Genomic DNA, 21807 nt, shown 5'->3' on the forward strand with positions numbered 1-21807 from the left:
TTTAATTTCCCTGTATGAACTCCTAGTTCCTCCCTCTGGATGCTAAACCTAGACATTTCAATAGAAATAAGGCATTTTAGACTTGATTTATGTGCAAATCCCGATGCTTGAATCTAAAGTCACTAAGGAACCTCCATAATCATCTCTGGCTGTGGGCTTGGCTTGGTTTCAAAGTCCTGTGCTTAGGTGCAAAAGGGCATTTGCTTTGTATTTGGAACCTTGTGGGACTGCAAAACCCAAGGGGTCATCATACATTCAGCAAGAGAAGATGCTTCAAGGAAGCTCAAGGGCATCGGAAACAAACATGTCTTCACTGTGACAAGCTGTGCCTGTCTCTGGATACCGGCACACTCAGCAAACGAATGCATTAGAGAAAAAGAATGAGCAAGGAAGGGGTGAGGGATAAGTAGAATGCATATTAAAGTAGAACTGCTTCCTGTTTGTTCAGAGATATTGAGCATTAAGTCAGAGGGAAAGGTAGGCTCTAAGGTCAAAAACTAGCAGCTGTCTTTGATAGGCATGTTTGTTTTTTGTGGTGCTGCTACTTCTCACCAGCAACACTCAGAGAGACTTTTCAGCCAAAACTCTCAGAGCATTTTTTAATTTTTTAATTTAGCATCCCACTGACAAGGTGGCGTGAGATAATACTTTTATTCCCAGTTTACCGATGGGGAGGTTGAGTCACCAAAAAGTTAAGTTAGTGAGCAGGAAATCCATCAAAAAGAAACTCAGGGCAGCTGTCCCCTATCTGCCCACTAAGCTTACTGCTAGTCAACTCCTTCATTTTCTTCTCTACCAGTAGCTTCTAGGAGTCCATTTTTGTTCCAAAGTAGCTCTAGAAAGTGAGAAACGGCACATGCTATCTTATCTGGAATGTAAAATTTACAATTTAAAAATCTACAAAGGTCCAAAGACAACTTCTTAGTAATTAATTAATTCTTTGTAACAAATTCAGTCCTTCCTGGAAGATGGCTAGTCTGTAAAAGATACAGTAAAGAAGACAGGAAATTAAGTTTCCAAACTATTTTTTGAATCCTCAGAGAAAAAAAGTCTCCAAAAATCTAAGCAATGGTTCAGTTAACCTAGAGAAATAGTTAAATGCTACCAGAGATCATTACATTCATTTCACTAAACCTGTAATTCACTCTTTCCTATTTAACTCTCCAGGATTTTCCCACAAAAACTAGAAAGGTACATTTTTTCTCTTATGCCTCTGCACTAAAAAAAAATGTGAAGCCAACTCAATGCCCGAAATGTAGTTTTCTGGTGAAAAATCAAGGCCTCCCCCGGACCACGGGTACTGCTGTACGGAAGCAAAGCGGGATCCATTCCACCCACTGTCCTGCTGATGAAGGCACCAGCCAATGTCAGAAGCTTCCAAGGCCAGAGAGAGTCTTCTAGGCTTGAGAAATTAAGTTGTGACCCCGCAGCTGCTTCTGTTTGCTTTGACATTTGTTGTGCTATACTATGCAGTCACATCAGGTGCTGCAGAAGAAGGTATGAGTGTCTATCGGGAAAGAAATGCAAGGAAAATCATCTACCCTAATCCTACATGTCATCCTGATCTCTAACAGGTCAGTCCTGAGGGATACACGCAGTATCACTTGCAGTTATCCTAAATCTGGCTCTTCTGGAAATGCACAGAATAGCCCAGCCTCTTCTGAATTTTGATACATTTTTGCCCTCAATGTTTTCACAATTGAGTGAGTTCAACGTTGAACTGTGGTTTGAAAAGGAGCACTTTGCTTTATTGCTTCCCCACTCATTCTTGCTATGAGACAGGGAAAACAAAAGTTCCTGACCAAACTTTTTTTGTCATTTCTTTTTATTCCTCTCATTTCGAAGATAAACAGTCACAATATTTTTTGTTACTCTGCTGTGGGAAGTTTTCCATATGGCTTTTTCCTGTCAGACTGCTCTAAACTTCCTCTGATTCTTCAATAAGCTTACCAAAACAGACCAACACTGCACCTGATATTTCCAGATGAGGCCACATCCCCCATTTAAACAAAAGTATTACAGTATTCTTTATATTGCCCCTCAGGCAGTGTCCTGCAGCGTCCAAGCTGCATACTAAGCAGAATTAGGAACCTTGTAACAGGAACAAGAACTTCCCGTAAGTAATACTTCTAACACATATGTGACAAATTAAAACATCCATCCCACCACCCGTTCACCAAGCACATCCAGATTTCCCCGAGGAGGCACACACAGACCTCCCTGGCCATGAGGGCTCTCAATAACTTTGTACCACATGCAGATCTTTGTAGTTTACAAGGTACTCCCGCTCTCCAGCTTGTTCATTACTGTATTACACAACTCTAGACCAAACAGCAAACTTTGGTGAACCAGCCATTAGCCTTTTCCTGTAACGAAAGTTCTTTCTTTCATTTTTTTCTTTGTTTCATCTTTCATTCTAAAAGTTTTCATCTAAGACAATGCTTTGGTTCTGTTTGGAGGCCTATGCCATACCAAAGGTCTTCAGAAAGTCTAAGTAAATTGTCAGCCCCTTATCTATTAGTCCTTTACACATCACGCAAAGAATTTTGAGAAAGTAGCAAGATGTGCTTTTCCTCAGTAGGGAAAAAAAACCCAACAAACTAGTCAGTTAGAACCTCCTATATCATTTCCCAGATGCTTTACTGCTTATACCTAATTACCGTTTCAATCAATTTCTCAAATGTTCATGTAGAATTTATGAGTCTTTAAATCCTTGAATCACATCCAAATCCTTTTTAAATATAGGTAATAACATGTGCTACCCACTAATTGTTCTAAATTCTTTCTGTTGTAACTCCTAGTTTGTATCACAAGCTCTTCTTCAGACATTGCAATTTCAGAGAACATAATCTTCATTAAAAGTAATAGCACTATAACTAAAAGCTTACTCTTTTATATAAAAATTTTAAGAAGGTGTGAAGATAAATTTCCTTTTGATTAGTATTGCAAATGCAACAGCACCTGGTTAGTGTAGGAGATACACAAAATAGTCAGAACCGGACAAAACGGACTTGTCAAATCAACAAAAATCATCAATGACAAATAAAATATTTTTTGAGAATTCTTCCGGTTTTAATAAACCACAGTGTTATTGGTGTCACAGCTAAATATTGTGCATGTGTTATAATTCAAATACGTGATGTGTGTATGCATATAATTAAAATTTATGTTTCTTAACTTGGCAAGGTCCCTTTCATAGTGATTACATTAACGTGGTTACTTCCGCTTACCAGCTCAGTGCAGCAACCTCTCTATTTTTTAAGGTCCTAAGACCACAGTAGTAGAATCTGAACGAGCAACCACACCAGCATCATTCCTGTATCTGTTTTCTATTGAACTACTGCCTTCCAAGGAAGCACATTTTCACAAATCCTACCAAATGGTGGGGTTTTTCAAATTTCAATTCACCAAAATAGCTGCAAATTCCTGTCCTTAAACATGCTACATTTGGTTTACAATGCATTGGGAGCTAAGCAACGTTTCTGTGTCTCTTTGAGACATAAATTAAAAACAACCATCCCTTTTTCTATACAGTGCAATGTATTTGTTTTACAATGGATCATTTCCATCTCCACAGTAGCAGCTGCCACCCAAGCCATCATCTCTGTGCACTCGTAAGCAGCTCCATTTCCAGTTCTAATTGGGAACAGAGATACTTATTGGGTGAGTTCCAGCATGATCTATCACGCCAGAGACAGCTACTATGCAAACCAAAGCAATCCGGCTTCCAAAAACCCTCTTAGACAAACACTGACTTTGCACACAGATTCTTGCATTTCTGTTTCTTGGTGCTGGTTCCTTGGAACATAATAAGTGCCAGAGGAAACTATATATTAAGAGTCCATGAAGTGCTGTTTAAGATGGATAAATCCGTGGATGTTATCTTAATAACCACTACCTCTTTAAAATCATATAGGTGGTCTAAAAAAGCCACCTAATTCACAGCAAACAGAACTACTGCTGAGCAAATGCAGCCACTAAGCTCATTAAGAGGATGTGGCAGGATGTGTCTGAAAGTGCAGTGCAGTGGCTCAGCAAGCAATTAAATCCCATGACAGTTTAAAATGAGAATCTATCAGTGTCACAAGAGTGTGAAGCCTCAGCATCTCTGCTGTTCCCACCCCCAGCGTTTTATTTATTATGGCGTATTGGGAACATGGGAAGTCAAAAAGATTATAATGAAATATGCCATATAAAAACCAGATTAAGCCTGCTCTTCTTTGGGGAAATATGCAGAGAGAGAAGCTGTCTGTTAGCTGTCGAGTTTGCAAAAGATACCATCTTTTGGGATGGTGCTCTCTGCCAGCAGACAGAGTGCCCCAGGGGAAATGGTGGTGAAAAACCCAGACAAGCAGCATCCATCCATCCATCATACGCTCATCTCCCCATCTCCAAGGCACAAATATAGCGTTAGAGTGCAAAGGGTGGGGGCAGGGGGGTGCAATCCCTTAAGAAAGAAAGAGGAGACAATGCCTTACGTGAATAGCTGGATTTTGTAGCCTTTCTTTGCGCATACACCCACTCTCCTTAGCTTGTTTACTTGCTTGCTTGTTATGTTCATGGCCCGTACAGTGATTTCTTACCATCCTTGGAATATATGCATTCACAGCAGTGACCAGCACCAGCATCAGGTATACTAAAGGCAGGGCTCTGCAAGCTTTATTCACAAGCACACCTCCACCAGCACAGTGCAGCACGGATCTTCACTCCTCCTGCAGATCTGGATCTTCAAAACCCTTCTTTCCCTGCACCATCTACTGCTATCCTAGGGCAGATGATCACGTTATTGCTGTTATGCTTTAATCTTGACCTTCCACGGTCTCTGCTATCCCAGCCTGTCCTCCCAACACTACTGCAATTCAGCACCCATCTGCAGCAAACTTGTCAGTGCCAGTTCTACACTTCCCATGCTCTCCAATTCTGACTCATGGGAGCTCCTGTCAGCCCAGTCCTGGGCCTCCTTGAGGACTGGGCTACTGATAACACAGACTCTCACAACGAGTCCATAAAGCCAAACAAATGGCCCTGGGGACTAGTAAAGATCAAATTCACTTTATTTTTAATCCAAGCCAGACACAATAAAGTCATGGCTATACTGGAGATTGTAAGACTACTCCAATAACTCTTTGTTTCCCCTGCCAATTCCACCCTCAAACCTCATGTATATTATTGCACTCTCAGGGTAAACAGGGTGGCGGTGAGAACAAGAATCCAGTGAAGGCGAATGATAAACCAGCTTTAGAAGCAAGAGTACTTGAAAAGAGGAGAGTGTTTCCTCAGAAACACACTGTTTTGTATGGAAAGCATAGTCCAGAGGACTATCTGCCATTAAGTGGAAACTTCTCTTCAGGCTGCAGCCATGGGATCCTGTAAAGCTCCCAAATGAATCACGGTAAACACTTGTTACAGATTTTAGGCACGAGTGAGGTCTGCTCCAGGGAGCGGTGGGAGACTGAAAAATCCCTAGCAAAAAATCCCTGCAAAGCTGCGAGTCTCATGGTGGGGTTGGAGACGGGGCGGGCAGGGAAAGTGAAGAGAGGGAAGAAGGTAGAGGAAGCTATGAGGTGGGGGGCTGCACAGTTTCACTCTTCAGCCTGGGTGTAAACAGCAGAAAAACGAGAGGACAGCTTTGGAGACCATGATCCAATGGAAAGCTTTTATAAGTCCCTAGCTAAAATACATCCCTGGAGGCTACAACACAACAGGAGGGAGAAATAAGGCTGCAGAAAAGAGCAGAGGCCCTCAAACATAAGGTTAAGCATTGTTTAGTTTAACCCGTCATCAAAATGTGGACTTTACAAGCAGCTGTATTTCTTTGGCACACTAAAATGTCTCTATAAAATCTCTCAATAAAGAAAACAGCCCTCCTGTCAGTTGTCTCCTGGAAGTTCTTTACGGATTTATTTCTCAGCACAGATATAAATCATTGTCACATATAATATACTCTACCTGCTTCTCAAAGACTGCCAAATTACAATATCAGGCTAAATGTTGGGCCAGGTAACTATCCTCAGGGCTCAAATCATAAAGGAACATCTCAATTCAATAACATTATTCTAGCACTCATTTGTGTTCTGGTCACTCTTGCATTTGAGTTCTAGATGAGCTCACACTGCATTGAGACTTTTGCAGCATCAGCCAACATTGTAGGCAGTATCAAGGGACAGAGGCTGGGTAACTGCTACAATTTGGAGAAAATTTCTGAGTACAAAGTCTATTCCTTCGGGCTTTGCATCACTCTAACAGAGCTTCTGGCCCATTTGGAGGAAGGTAATAACTTAGCCTACCTATCTGCAAGTGGTCATATAGATACATGCACAGAGATGGATGGGCCCTTTGACCCATCAGAAGAAAAAGAATGTGATTATTGCCCAGTAAGCGGGCAGGTATCAGCCACCAGTCACCCCCATACCACACAGCTGTGCCAGTCACCACCACACTGCACCCTCTGCAAATGGTAACAGGGAGCGGACCTCCTCTGCAATCAAACATACTACTTCTATACGTGACAGTACTGAATAAAACCGCTCATACTGAATGCAAACTCTCAGATAAACCATGCACAAAACCAGCCATGCCATAACCTTGCTGCAAATTCTGTGAGATTCTGCATAGCTTCTCCTCTTCCTTATCGAGGACGGTGGAGGGGATACCTTTAGTAACAGATAAATCTCTGTAATGCAGTTATCTCTCAACTGCAGTGCGCAAGCATCCCAATTAATTCAGTCCAGGCCTAGCAGAGCCGGCACTAAGCCAGAGCTGATAAACCTGCCAAAGCCAATCTGAGTCCTGCAATGATTCTTGGAAGCCCACTCTGCACTTTCTCATGCCCTGGACTGAGGGGGGTTGTTTGGTTGAGTGCAGCGCTCAGCTCTGCCTGGCTCTACACACCCACATGATGCTGCAACTCCACTAAAGATGCTCTTCTAAAACCCAAAGTGCAGGGGAGCATCAGAGACACCCAGTCAGCTCTGGAGGCATTAGCATGGGTGCAGCATACTTATTAGCACTGCCCAGCCAGATTAACAGGTGTTCCGATTCTGATCCTGTATCTCTGGTCTGCAAAGCTCTCATGTGCAGGAAGACAGTGCTCTGCAGGCCTGAAAAGCAGGATGGCCACATTCGCGTGGTACGATGTCTGACGAAGTCAGCCATGCCACGCAGAGCTGGTTCAGCATCCCTGGCTCAGTAAATACCAAACCTGCATAAACCACTGAAGAACAGGAAGGCCACAACAAAGTGGCAATGATTTTAGGATGAGACACCTAAAACATCCTAGATGCTGCGCTTGGCATCACTACTGTCTCACCATGTGATCTTGGGCCAAACTCTAACAAAGGTACCCTCTGCTTTTCCATCATCTGTCAAATGGAGATAGTCTTCATCTATCCTCTGGGGTATGGTAGGACTTGTTTAATATTCATAGGCATTGAGGCGTTCAAATGAAATGCACCAAAAACACAAGATGTTCTTACACATTCTCACAAAAACAGGTTTAAACATATTTTTTTTCACCAAGGAAAAAACTGAAAAAGCAAGACTATTTCCACAGATACCAGATTTCAGTGGCCAATTCACAAATTCCAAGTGATGAGGACAATATTTACTCATACTGTAAGATGCATCTGACAGATGAACCTATATCATTGAAAAATGTTATAAGAAGGAAGGCTTGTAATAGAAAAATGGCATGAGATGCTAGTAGGTATCCTTTCAGAAACAGGAAAGAACAAAGCAAATCATCTATTGAGATGCTCAGATCTCTTGCCACAAAAAGGCAAGAAATTCCAAGAGGCCTATAAAGCATTTAGAGAAAAAGGTGAACTCTAGAATTAATAACAGAATGGTAAACAGGAAGATTAATGGCACCAGAGAAAATGCAGATGGTGAAGCCCCAGCCTGCAGGCTCAGCAAGACTCTGAATAGGGAGGGGGAAAAAGGCAAGGTGTAAACAAGGTGACCTTCAAAGCCACGGGAATGCCTGCCAACAGGCCGGCCAGAGGGCATCCCGAGACACAGATGTGCCATCTGGGGTAGGCTATCTCATGACAACATGGACAAGATTTGTCTTTTTCAAAATTTGTAGGGAGGGAAAATGGGTAGCAGCAGTAAATACGGCCCTTCTTTAAAAATGGGCACAATTAAATGCACAGGTTGGAAAAGGATGCTATTTATTTTGTAGAGAAAATACAAAAGTATTCCCTGAATATCCCCACTCAGCATGCGAGGTGGGGGGAAGAAAAAACTGGTTTTCACTAAACAAATGTTTTCCTTGAGGAAATGCTTTCCTTATGCTTTAAGTTTGGGGGAGGGGGGGTGGGGAAAAAAAAAAGACAAAACCACCACCAAACCTCAGCCCAAATTGCAAAGCAGCCCTTTAAACCATGATGGTATAAATTTTCCCCATCTTGGCATGTCTGTTCACTCCAGATGGCACATTTGGGTTGAAAGCAGGTAAAGATTCCTCAGACACATCTCTCTGTCCAATATCTGGTTTTGCAGAGTTCCCTCGCTCTGTCTCAGTGCTTATTTGGGCCTTGAATCTCCTAATATGCTTCGTGTATGCCGAGATCTCAGTTCTTTGTTCACGGTAGAGTGGGAGAGAGAAATCTCCTACCACAGTTCTGCAGGGAAGCCTGTCTCTTTCAGACCTGACGCTTAGATCACTGAGGTCAACCAGGAAAATTAAAAAGTAAATGCAATCACATGGGTTTTAAATGTCAGTCAAACACTTCAGTGAGGCAGTGCTAAGGGGAGCAATGCTATCTCTAAATAAGCCTTCTACAAAATAAACCAAACGTGTTCTGCTGTGATATCCACTGGCAAGATTTCAGGGGAAAACAGAATAAGCAACCACATTACAACTCACCGTGGAAGAAAGCAGACCCTAGCTGTGGGAGTCCAGCAGGTAGTAAATTCACACACCTCTTTTCCTTTCAGCCTGGCTCAAAGTACATCAAACCTGAGTATTTCATCAGGCAAAACTGGCCTATCTGAGTTCAGTGCTAAAATCAGTTAATTCAGTGCTAAGCGTACAAGCAGACATATCTGAATGGTTTTTATTCTGATGGGCTGCATACCAACTGCAAAAAAGGTACTGGCATGACCTCCAGTTTTGCAGCAGGACCCACAGATGCTGGATGAGCTCTGGCAGCTGGTGCAAAGCCTGCGCAGCCCCAGTGATGCCATGTCCCACACGCTTGGCTCAAATGACCTTGCGATTGCTGATCGGAGCTGCCGTCACAGCTCTGGACATCAGTACATACCTTTCTCCAGAAAGCCCCATCATGTGGCTCTGTTGATTGCTTTTTGAATAGAACAGGAACAGAGGGATGAAGTAGACACTTAAAAACACTGAAGTGGCATTGAGGAAGGAATCAGGAAGAACAAGGGAGAAAAACAGCAAGATGGAGGAAAGCCATCATGTTCCCTCTCCTCACCTGCTGCAGCTAAACTATCATAGAATCACGGAATCATAGAATCATTTTGGTTGGAAAAGACCTTCAAGTTCATCAAGTCCAACCATTAACCTAGCACTGTCAGGCTTGTTCTGAAAACTGCCACAGAAAAGTCTGAAAAATGGAAGCCCTGGGCCTTGAATTTTGCCTTTTCAATTTCTGCCTGTTTTCTCTTCTCTGCTAACAGAGAAACATTGTAAAATCCTAGATCCTGAAAATGTACATTCTGGGCCCTTTCAACACCTTACAAAACACAGTGAAGATGGATGATAACGGGGAAGAGGGAGAGAGAGCCATGCAAGGAGAAAACAAAGTAAAATAGAGAATAGTTGTTCTTCTCTCCTTTCCCCCGATCAGCTTTCATTTCCCTTTGTTCATCTAACATCGAGCCAAACTAAGCCAAAGAAGCTGCCGTGCTGGGCTACAAGATTGATGGCTGCAGGCAGACTCCACAGTGAAGAGACGGATGACTGGTCATCTCCCCCGATGCACTGAGAAACATCCATCCTTGCAGCCATGCTGAGCCCATTTGTGCTCATTTTGAAAAGAGAGATAAACACGGGCAGCCGGAGGCACCTGAGTGTCCTTCTCCCTCAGAAGGACACAGTTATACTCCTCTGGACTCCTTGAGAAGGTCGTTCTGTCCACCCCTGAACATCTGGCTGTGGGATTTGGTAACTCTCTCCCTTCCCCAGCAATCATCCATCTATTAGAGCACAGTGCAGGTCGGAAGAAAATGGTGAAGACAATGGTGTGACAACCTCATCAATCTACAGCTACATGCTTGGCTATTTAGTTTTCTTTATGCTATTCCTAAATCGGGGTTAGGGGGAGGAAGAGAATTGCTACTGGTATGAAAGAGTGAATTGTGGAAATGGCAACGTGGATTGGAGTAAGTCCTTATGACTATTAAGATGTTGTGCATGTACTAAAGCAGTAGGGAACTAATTAAGATTCAGGATTGAAAGGCAAAACAAAAAAGTTGGATGCACTCTGGTTCCATCTGCAGCACTTGCTGAGAGTTCAGATGTATCTAGGGCATCATCTTCAGGAGACAGAGGTTAATTTTTTTACTTTGCCCGTTCAGATATTAACAGAAAGCTCCCTGGAAGAATATACTGTAAGTATATTTATAGTGCAAATCCTGGTGCAGCAGCTTCAGAGACACAAAGCACTTAATCTTGACTCCTTTCTATTTAGTTAATAGTGCCTTTGTTTGCAGATACTGTCCTGGTCTACAGCACTGCTCACAGATGCAGCCTCTGTGTTTCCAGTTCTCCTGCCGTGCTGCTACGTCGCCCAGGCAATGAGCATTACATGGCAGATGTAGCCACAGCATCATTTACAAATACAGCATCACTCCAGAAATTCCTGTAAGTATGAACCTCACTTTGTCAGAGTAGCACATATCTGTAACTGTGTCATAGACATTGCACCAAATAAATCACGAGAAGATAAAAGCATTCACCATCTCTCAAAAACACAAAGAAATAAGTTACTTGCTGGAAGTGTTTAAATGTAATTTTAGCACGCTGTCTGAGCCAGCTTTGAAAATGTTCCTTTTATTCCCATCATGCAGTGCTGTTTATTTTAGGTCAATAACAAAGGGATTTTCACTACAGCTCTGTGATACGTATATGATATTAATCATGAACATATGTGTTGCTAAGACATCAACACCACACTTCCCAAGGCAATAACATGCATTTAGAAGCGCATCATTTCCATCAAAAGGAGTAAAGTTCTCATCTTTTCTTCTACATCAGGAACCATAGTTTTAGCTGATGGAAATTGCTACTCACTGTAGGCTTTAACAGAACTGTACCTAGCTACCACAACTAAGGTACCAACCCTAAACTACCTTGTTTGTTTGAGGGGAACCATGCTCTAAGTGCATCCTAAGTGAGATCTCCAGTCGGGAAGCCATTGCACAGAAAAACCACATCCACAAATTCCATTCTTAGTTCCCCTCAAAATGCACATTACATTGACCCTCTTTCCCCCAGAGAGTTTACTATTGGGAATGGACACCATGGCAAACATCAATGGTGCCACAATCCTAAAGCATAAAATACCTGTGATAAACTATTAGGTAATCAAATGCAAAATGCAAGGAATATTTAAATATATTGTAATCTAGTAAAAACTTACATAATATCTCGCAGGTACAAGACATCTATCAGGCTGTAAAACATTTCCTCCAGAGAACGGGAATGACAGACTGAGGACTTCCACCAAGGACAGTGGTGGGAGGTATGGGGATGTGGGAGGAGAAGCCATCATGGTCTCCATTCTACTCTCAGTAAATCTGTAAAGCTTGGCTTGTAAGATTTCAAACTAGACTTCATATTAACATTTATTACTCATTCATTTATATTACACAGCAGAAAAATATCACCTGGTATAAGTTTTATAATATTTCAGACTACAAAACAATTTCATTTGCTGTGTGTCAGGAGAACAATAAAATTGAATAGAAGTTTTTTTAAAATCATATTTTGAATATAATGATATTCCATAATATCTCTCCTATTTTTTGTTAACTTTTTCTTCTATAAAAGAGTGTGCAAGTTCTACTACACGGTTGATTTAGTAGCCCAATGACTTTATTGGGCTCTATCCTGCAGGATGCTGAGTACCAAACCTGCAAGTCTGGTCCAACCCAGTACTTTACATGTGGATTCAATTTTAAGCATATGACAAGTCCCATTAATGACAAAAAGATCGCTCATGTTCTTAAAGACCAAGCTCAGGTTCTTTCCTTGTCCGGGTTAGACAGCTTGGCATCTTACAAGACTAAGCCCTGAGGACTTGATCCTATAAACCCTTTTTCACATGATTACCACAGAACTCCCAGGATTGCTCACATCAACATACAAAATAGGTGCAGTGAATTAGATAAAATATACTCATTTCCTATGACCTTGTGTCCAGTACTTGCACCTAAACTATTCTTGTGCTTCACAAAAATCCTTTCGCAGATGCAGCCTATTCTTTTTCAGGTGGGAGTACGGGCCATACGGAGAAAAGTGTGAGGAGGTTTGCTAGCAAATATGTTCAAGTTCAACTACAACTTCCCAGCCACCTCTCCCCTTGACTGGGAGCTGATGATTTGCACCCTGGGGGAAACCAGTCTGCCGGGTTCCATCATTTCCCCATGTACCATCTCCTGGCGCTTCCCCAGGGGTTCCCATACCCCTTCCTCCTGACAAGCCTTGAGGGAACTGCTGGAGCAACCCACTCCTCGGGCCCCCCACACCGACTTGGGGAGCACTGAATCACTCTTTCAAACCCACCTGTTCTCCCATCTGTGGCTCACCTGCACTCCTCTCTTTTTAAGGTTAAATCTGTCTATTTCAGAAATACGTAATCCTGATGGTTTCCTACAAACAGAGATGTTAACTTCATAGTAAGGTGATAAATCCCACAGCATTTTACCTCTTCACTAGGAACAATATGTCTCCTAGAGACATGGCTTTCACAGCCAGGCCTTGGCAGCTTAAGAGGCACATGCTGAAAAACCTCTTCTCAAAGACGCGTCCTAGCAGCCAGATGTAGGTCAAACACACAGTAGCCAAGAAAAGTGAAAGAACAAAACAACAGGCTGGATAACACAGAAAGGGTGGCAGCACCACAAGCAAGCTCCCTCTCAACAGCCCGGGTATTTCAAGTCAAGGCCACCCCAGGCACCTGAGCCCTCCAAGCTTTCCTCATGTCTTGCAGGGTTAGCCCCAAGAGATGACCTGCAGTCATGCTGTAGAGGCTCTGAGGAGTTCATCAGCACAACTCATTCCTTCCATTTAATGGCCTACTCTAGTGACCAAAACATTTTTCAAAATGGCCTGGCTCCAAAGTCATCATAACTCTATTTTCACAAATATCCTAAATGCAGCTGAGACTACACACCAATGGAAAAATCACCTCTAAGTGGCTGCATTGCTTCTGAAATCAAAACAGCCTTATGTGTGTGGGTCACTGCATGTGCAGCCTACATTCCCACTCTTAGGGATGAGACACAGAGAACTCAGGGAGAGATTTAACAGCTTCCAAAATTGCCTTATCTTGTTCAGTTGCTACTTCTGCCTTAGCCTGACGACTAGAGCCAGAGTGGTCTGGCTTCAATGGGCTTTTGATCAAAACCCAGAGAGGTTCCAAAGCCCAGTGGCTTCGTCACGCAGCTTTCTCCTAATTATTCAAACTGGCTCAGCCACACAAGAACCAGGAGTAATCCCAGGTGATTCATACAAGCAATCTTCACTAACCAACACAGTTCTCCTGCTAAAACTATGCACATTAAATACTTGTAGTGACCTGTTCCAGATCCCACAAATGAAAGAGAAACTATTTACACAAAGTTAATCCTGTAAATTCTAGCAGCATGACTGTGGAGTTAAGAAGCAGAAAAAATGTTTTTGTTTTCTTGACTGGACTATTTATAGAATATTATTTGCTTTCCTAGAAATGAGTGTGTTTTATTTCCACACCTGCAAAATCATGAAATCCCATTTGGGGGAAAATACATATTCACTCACATCTTTGAACTTTCTGAGCTGAATTAGTCTAAAAGTTTGGGGCTTATCACATATAACAATACCCAGCAAGAACAGTGCATGATTTGAAGAAGTTATCACAACCCTGGTAGCCATGATGTGCAGAAGGCGAGCTCATCAGTGGCCAAAATGAAGCAAGAAGAGTTACACTGTGAAAAACTTGAGATATCTTTCTAACACACTGGACAGCCAGCCTTGCAGAAACTAGCCCAGCAATTCACCTACGGTGAGTCTCCTTATTTGTATATATGGGTGTGTAACAAATTACTTGTTTTTCATCACCATCCCGGTACACATAAGCCCAGGTTTTGCACCAGAGCTGCTACACTTTCATACCAGTTTTGCAAGGCTTCTTGCTGATGGCCAAAGTATTTAATACTGGCACTTGAAAGGTTTGGCAAGTGACACTCTTTAATCATACATTCCTTTAAATAAAAAGGTGTTTTCTACCCTTCCCAAATTCTCTAGAAAGATTGATCAACTATCTCTTAGGCACTTCTCTGAGACAGACAAATGATATCAATGTTTTAGCACCTCCATTTTACATACTGAGAAGCTGAGAGAAAAAGATGTATTGCATTGTCCCTGGTGCTGTGTGGACCTGCACGGGGTACAGGTGATGCAAGTACACAATAGTGGGGCAGGACATTAAATATGGAGGTTGGCACCTCTACTGCAGACTGGAAATGGGACAAAGATTGCAGGAATTCTACACCATGATTCAGTGTCAGTGAATACATGCAGAAAGGGACAGGTTCTCTGACATTCTTAGTGCCATATAAGAAAAGGGAAGCAAACTTCATCTGGCCAGAGATTTGGACCAGCAAAGGTCACCATTGTAGGAAGAATGTAAAGGTAGTGGATGAGATGGAACAGAATCTGGTTAGATATGTGTGTAAAAGGAAGAAGCTGATTCACAAGGAGGTCCCACATTGATGAGTTTTCTGTTGAGAATAGAAAGTCTCTTTTTATAACCCAATCATAGCTGGATGTGTAAGTGCCACAGAGCAGCAGCTCTCGCCTCTGGTGCCACGTCCTGCTGTGAACAATCTGAAGGCAAGAAAAGTGGAGAATTGGAGCCTACTGTTTTGATTCAGTAGCACTGATGGATTCATCTGTAAGATGCAGGCTTAGCTGATGAACAAACACCTACTTAAATTTAGGCCAATATTTAGGTACTTTGCTGGATAAGAAGCCCAAAAGAGAAGACTCAGCAGAAATCAGTATTTATTTTGGCATAAATAAAAGCTAGAGCTGTTAAAAAATGAATTTTCCGCCTATTCTCATGAGAAGTTCCCAATTTGCTAAAGAAATTATAGGAAAAAAACAGTTGGGGTGTTTAGGGATTCCTACAGCCATGATTAATGTTACCTTTTTCTTACACAGAATCACAGAATGTTAGGGATTGGATTGAAACAAACAAATAAAAAACCTTGCAGCATCTCTGCTCACAGATTTGGATTCACAATGTAAAGCTCCATTTCATTGCAAAGTGCTACAGAAATGTGACATGTACATGATAGACCAGGATTCAGCATGGCCAGTGTGCAGATGTGCACTGTAACACATCAAATGAGAACTGAAAATTATCCACCCTCCCTGTCACAAACAGTTAAGTACTTTATTGTCATCTTCTACATGAGGTGCCAAAAATAAAGATTATGGAAGTGGGTGAAAATGAGATCTGTTCTAGCTCAACCAGAAACTACAGGACCCATGTGGAATCACTCAGTAAAGTTCTTTGACATGGGTCAGATTTGAAGCTCATCATTATCCACACTTTGTGATGTTGAGTTATTTGACATTTGACCTGATATTTGCCTAACAGTTGACCTAAATACAGTGTAGGACTGTTGCTTTGGCACCACCTACTAAAACCAAATCCTGTTTCTAACAAATAATAATTTAAAAACAGGCTCTTCCTGCCGCAGAAAAATATCTGTTAAAAAGTAGACTTGTGGAGCAGGCTCAGACCCTCTACTACCCTCGTTTTGCACCCACAGAGCCCCACCATTCCTGGAGAGGTACCTCCTGACAGACGATGGTTCAGGAGCACCGGAGTCAGGTCCCAGCCTGGCTGGTAACCCACTGTTGCTGGCTGCCCCTGCCTGAGGAGCACAGCAGATGTGCGGAGCCCATTGCCAACTAAACGCCTGGCAGGGAGAATCAGGCACGTGGGATTAAATAAACAAACAAACAAATAAATAATAATTGTAAAATCAGTGATATTTTATAGTACTGTAGAATATATTTAAAAAGACGAGCATTATTTTAAAAGCCAAGTACTTCCTAATGCAGAAGTACTTGACTAAAAAGCAGATTTAAACCAACATTTTAATTTCAAGATTTTGGAGGGAAGACAGCAAAAGTCACAGGAGTTGATAAACAGCTATTAAACTCTATCTTACATGAGGAATCTAGACTAAGTCATCAGAGAACAAAAGTTGGTCCTGTCTGCTGGTTGTAATGTCACATCTGCCCCAAATTTATGTTTCTTGACAGCAAATGTTTATAAAAACCGTGAACAATTAAGTAAAATTAATTCAGCTCTACAAAAATGTATCTTTGGTACCAAATTCACATCTGCAGAATCTGAACAACCAAGACCTTGATCTTATAGCCCCCTTCAGGAATTTGAATTCTGCAGAAATATGCTTATATCACACCAGAATTATTCTCCCAGTTTTGATCCTAAGACAGTGTTACTGGATATTAAAGAGGAGCTATAGCTAGTAGGTTTGATAATATACAGGAACCTAACCTTTACTCACAGAGAAGTTTCCACATATACTGTATAGCAGTAATACCTTTTGTTAAGAAAAGATATACCTTTCTTTACAGTGCTCATAGCAAAACAACACTGCTGTCTCATAGTACTGAACAAGAACGAACGTGTGATTGTGTAGAAATTGCTGAAGTCAGAAGTGAAACTAGTCAATATTAATTGGCCTGTCTGGGAAAAATTATAAAATAAATTCTCATGAAATTAATGGTTTGAATTATTTTAGGCTCTAGTATCTTTGGGTGACAATGGAATAGCAACCAGGGAAAGAAAAAATAATATGGAACTCAGGAGAACTGAGCTCTTTCTGCATTCTTCGGTTCAATTCCCAGCTCTACCACAAACCTCCAGTTAAACTTGCATAGGAGCAGTTTATTATCTTTGTTACTATCTTCTCCATTTTGGAATCAAAGTACTTTTTTACTATATTTTGTATATTTGGACTGTAAGATCTGCTATAGTGCATGACTACAGTATAAGAAGCCTTCACCATGACCCCCAGGATGATGATCTAACATGCTGCTTGAGACTCTAGCTGCTATCATATCAGTGATACTAATGTGAATTCTGTCCTTCTTTCTTAATTTCACCTTAACTTTATCTTGGTGAAGTGCCCCATCTTAAAGAGCAGTGACCTCCACAGACATGCTGAGCATCTTCCACAAGAGGTGGGGGCACTCATTGCTTCCCAGAAGAAACACAGTACCTTGTACAATCAGATGCAGTCTGTACAAGGTGAAATGAGATGGTTCAAGGAGTAATAGTTTATCTGCAGGGATCCCATCCATTGATCTACAAGCACACTTACATAAGTATATCCCATATGTCAGATTAAAAACAGATCAGGTTTAAGTGGCATCTAAAAATCTGTTTCCAGTAGTTTCCTCAAAAAATTCTACCACAGTTCACCATAGCAAATGAAAAATACTTTTGTTTACTTTTACCTCTTCAATAGCTGTTTTGTTTTGTTTTTAAAAGAAAAGCCACTTCTGTAATTCAGCTGAACAGTAGACTGCCCAGAAGTAAGCAACAGGACAGACACTAGCACAGGACAGACACCAGCACAGGACACCAGCTCATTCTCACCAGAGTATCAGCACAGCACGCACAAACTACTCCACGCCCTCCAAGTGGGTGGCAAGGCTGCGAGACGCCACTGTCGGCTTTCAGTTCAAACCCAGAGGACAGCCATGTACTGAGACAAAAGTGTTCCAGTCATATGCTTTACACTTACACAGCACGTGAAATAAAAGCTCTGTGTGTCTGTATGTGCGTACCTATATTTAGCTATCTTGCAAAACTGAAGCAGGACACTACCAATTTAAACTCCACCAGAGTTTTTAGCCGTACACACCCTATTTGTTCTCATCTGCAGAGCTGCAAAGCTTGGGTAATACCTGACTGTCAGCAGGGTTTACTGTAGGTAATACCACTTCCACAATACTGATACCTGACCCAACAGAAAATCATGATACCACCCAATACCACAAAACCACTAAGTACATAGGATAAGGAGCAATTAAGGTTTCCAGGAGCCTCAGGTGTAATCAGTGATCTCTCTTCCATTTCTAACCCTCATCTTTCCTGCTTCTCTGAAATTACTGAGGGCCAGAAGCCTACTGCTTGCCTTCACACACCTGCAGCTCAAGGCGGTGATCAGAGAGTTGGCAATTCTCCTTCTTCTCCTGTTCTTCTGGAAGAACAGGCTGTCCAGCCCAGTCCCACCTCTCCCTCACCCTCTCCCTGACCCACAGACCTCCCATGCACAGCAGCTCTGCTCTGCTCTTGCTCTTTTACTGGCAAGGAGAACAACCAGCTGAGGACTGAGTATGGAAGTGTAAGCTGCTTCCAGTCCTCCTGCTGGTCCACACTGAAGTGCCACGCTAATACCATTGCCCAGTTCTGCAGAGAATGAAGTTTGCCCACACTTGGCTAAACAGAAGTCTAATTTCATGAGTACTATGAGAGTATCAACACCTAATAACTTTAGCACTCTGTACCTAGAAAATCACAGCATTAGCAACACATCAATATACTTGAGCCATAAGGCTTGGTTCTCATGATACGAACGTACCACTGAAAGATGAAGATCAGCCCATGCAAAAGTAAATCTCAGGAATCCTTAGTGTAATTCCTAAAGGTCTGATAATAATATTGACTGTATTGTCACTGAAGCAGTTATCGTAAGTAAGTTTTGGCAACACTTTACTTCCACCGCATATGTATTGGATAGCCTACGGGATGGGATGGAAAATGCTTAGAAACAGTATTAACATGAACATTTCTAGAGCCTTGATCAAACAACGTTACTAGGGTAATCCATACACGTAACTCTGAGTACAGTGGCACAGGAAAATAGACATCTAAAGGATGCATCAGCAACACCTACTCCAGCATTTTGATGTCTACAACTTTGGCTGTAACTGTTCTTAAAACCAAATGTTTCAACTTGAAACTAAATAAAAGCAACAGACCAGGGCAATAAAAAGTACCATGTTCTCTTAAGAAGCAAGCAGCAACTGACCTCAAGAAAAACATTATAGTGCACCGTTATAGATCGTTGGAGCATGATTATTTTCTTCATTAGGTTTTGGTATTACCAAATATGAAACTCTCACTCACTGAGCTGTGTCACGCACTACCTAAACCTGCAAGGTACCAACTCTGCAAAAGTAGCTTGTGACTGTAAATACTATATTATTACTAAATTATTTATGATATCCTTGAACAGCTAGCATGAAAATATTTTGATTCTGCTTACTGACCAGCTGATGACTAGCTACAACATACTGAAACAAAAAACCTAGGTTTGTGCATCTCCTGAATTATGGGGAAGTCTTGAACTTCTGGATACAACTTATGGCTATTATAAGCCACTCCAAAGGCCCAGATGCAACCCAAGCAGATATCCACACTGCCTGGAGCTAAGATACCTCCCTTTCTGTGTTTGTTACAGTGGCAGTCTTACAAGAAGTAGTTCTGAATAGCTAACAAATGTAAAACATACTAAAGCTAAGGTTAGGTCCTAATTCGGTGATGTAGAATTGCATTGCTTGCCTATGTTATGTAACATATAACCAATTCAACAGCCTCCCATGTAAATATCAGGTGATCACACATGCGATTGCACGTTGCAGAAGCACTCTCGGGCTGCTGAGAACAGCTCTAATCCATGATTAGGATGTCCAGGACCCAGGCAGAGTGAAACTATGGAACATTTAGATCAGTTTTCTTCCAAATTTATTTTAGGTGTCCTACAGTTGCCATCTATGTGCTTTTTAAGGGATTTGAAATTGCCATGTATTTGCCTCACAGTCACCTAATGTTTAACTGAGGAATAAAGAGGACAGCAGCTTCCTAGTTCAGCATCAAGCTTTACCAAGGTGTGCCCCTTCAAAACATAGAGCCACCTTTAAATGGCAACCCAATGTTTTCCACTGGATTATACTTTCAAATCAGAGAAGAGAGAAGTCCCATTTTGGGCTAGTCAATCCATTCTGGTTATGCACAGATGGAGTCAAATTATGTTGTGGTGTAACTGATAAGGAAAGTTAATCACCAGATAGAAATTGGCTGGAAAATAGATTTAAATGGCAGAGCAATATAACTTGCCTTACTTGGCTGCCACTGGCAATGCAACAAAAGCAGCACTCTTGAGATGTAGAAGAGATGTTTACAGCAGGGAAAACAACACAGAGACAGACATGCTGAGGTCTCTTTATCTGATAACTTTGTGGTAATTGCCTTTCACGCCCTCCGGCATGTAAGATGTGCTAATTTGGCATTCAGTGAGCACAGCAAAGAAACACAATGCAAAGAAGACAGAAACTCCACACTACTGCTTTACCTGACTAAATTACCGAGGCACAGCAGTGTTCACATCATCACAAAGTCTGAGGTAGATATTTGTATGGGTCACTGTCATTCTCTTCCTAAAGTTCAGTATCATTCCCATCAGTGTACCTGACTGACCTCACCAGTTCTTTCTGAGCAGCTCTGCTGTGAGGTCTGGCTGAGGTCTTTGCTGGCTGAGATTTTGCCCTTGGTTTGAACCCCAGCTGAGTGGTTACAGGCATTTCTTCCCCCTTCCAACTGTCTGCTGACATCTCCTATATTGAAGGTAGGGAGCCTTCAGAAACTGTTTCTACCAAAATCAACATTTGGATCAGCATCAACAATTTTGCCTCTGATTTTACTGGGCTTGGAACTTGCCTCTATCACCCTTTCCTCTGTCTTCAGCAACTACTGCATAGAAGCAAAGTCATCAGTACTGCTGAGCATAGCTCAGTTCCCAGACACCTTCTTCTGTCAAATAGGTTTTTAAAATATTTTTAATTTACATTTTGGTTTTTTCTCCTGTACTTTTTATATTGGCACTGTCTTGCCTCTTAAAAACCACATACAGCTGTGAGTATGTGTGTTCCCCCTTTCGCATAATAGCTGACCCCAAAGACAGCAAGCTTTTATTACTAACTGCAGGGAAGAATTCACAACACTATGCTCTACCTGACACAGCTGTAGGTGCTCCGCTCTGCTTTATAGTCACTTATTCGGCATCCAGATTCATCACTTCACTTAGTTTAATTGTGAGAGAAGAGTATCAAGGACAATAAGAATGAAAGAAGAATAGACTAAAGTACACATACAGGCATAAACACACATACAAAAATATGGCATATGCTCTAAATTTTTTTGTTGTTGTTTATAATCTGGTCACACCCCTGGTCTCTCCAGCCCCATTATAAAAAAATCTTATCAGCATACTGTTCCACACTCACAGTGGTCTTTTTCACAAACACAAGGTAACAGATGCCAGAGTGAGATTTTGTGTTAATAACACACTAAGGCAAATGATCAGTAACCTACTGATTCTTTACATCCTTATAAATTTGATAATAGAGGCTAACATTCACCCCTGTGGAAGGTAAATTCAGCTCCCATTGTATTGAATACAAGTTGTACACATTAATTTAAGGGATGAGTTGAGTCCACAGGGTTTGGTGGTTATTGTTACAGC

The 21807-nt window shown here is 41.7% G+C and overlaps 1 protein-coding gene across 4 annotated transcripts in view; it reads right to left on the reverse strand.

The window, feature by feature from the left end:
* DPF3 (double PHD fingers 3) overlaps positions 1-21807 on the reverse strand; it is a gene marked incomplete at both ends in the record, with an annotated part of 163474 nt that overhangs the window by 64964 nt on the left and 76703 nt on the right. The gene's annotated exons all lie outside the window — the stretch shown is intronic.

Source organism: Nesoenas mayeri, assembly GCF_963082525.1.
Source record: "Nesoenas mayeri genome assembly, chromosome: 5".
NCBI classification, from domain to species: Eukaryota; Metazoa; Chordata; class Aves; order Columbiformes; family Columbidae; genus Nesoenas; species Nesoenas mayeri.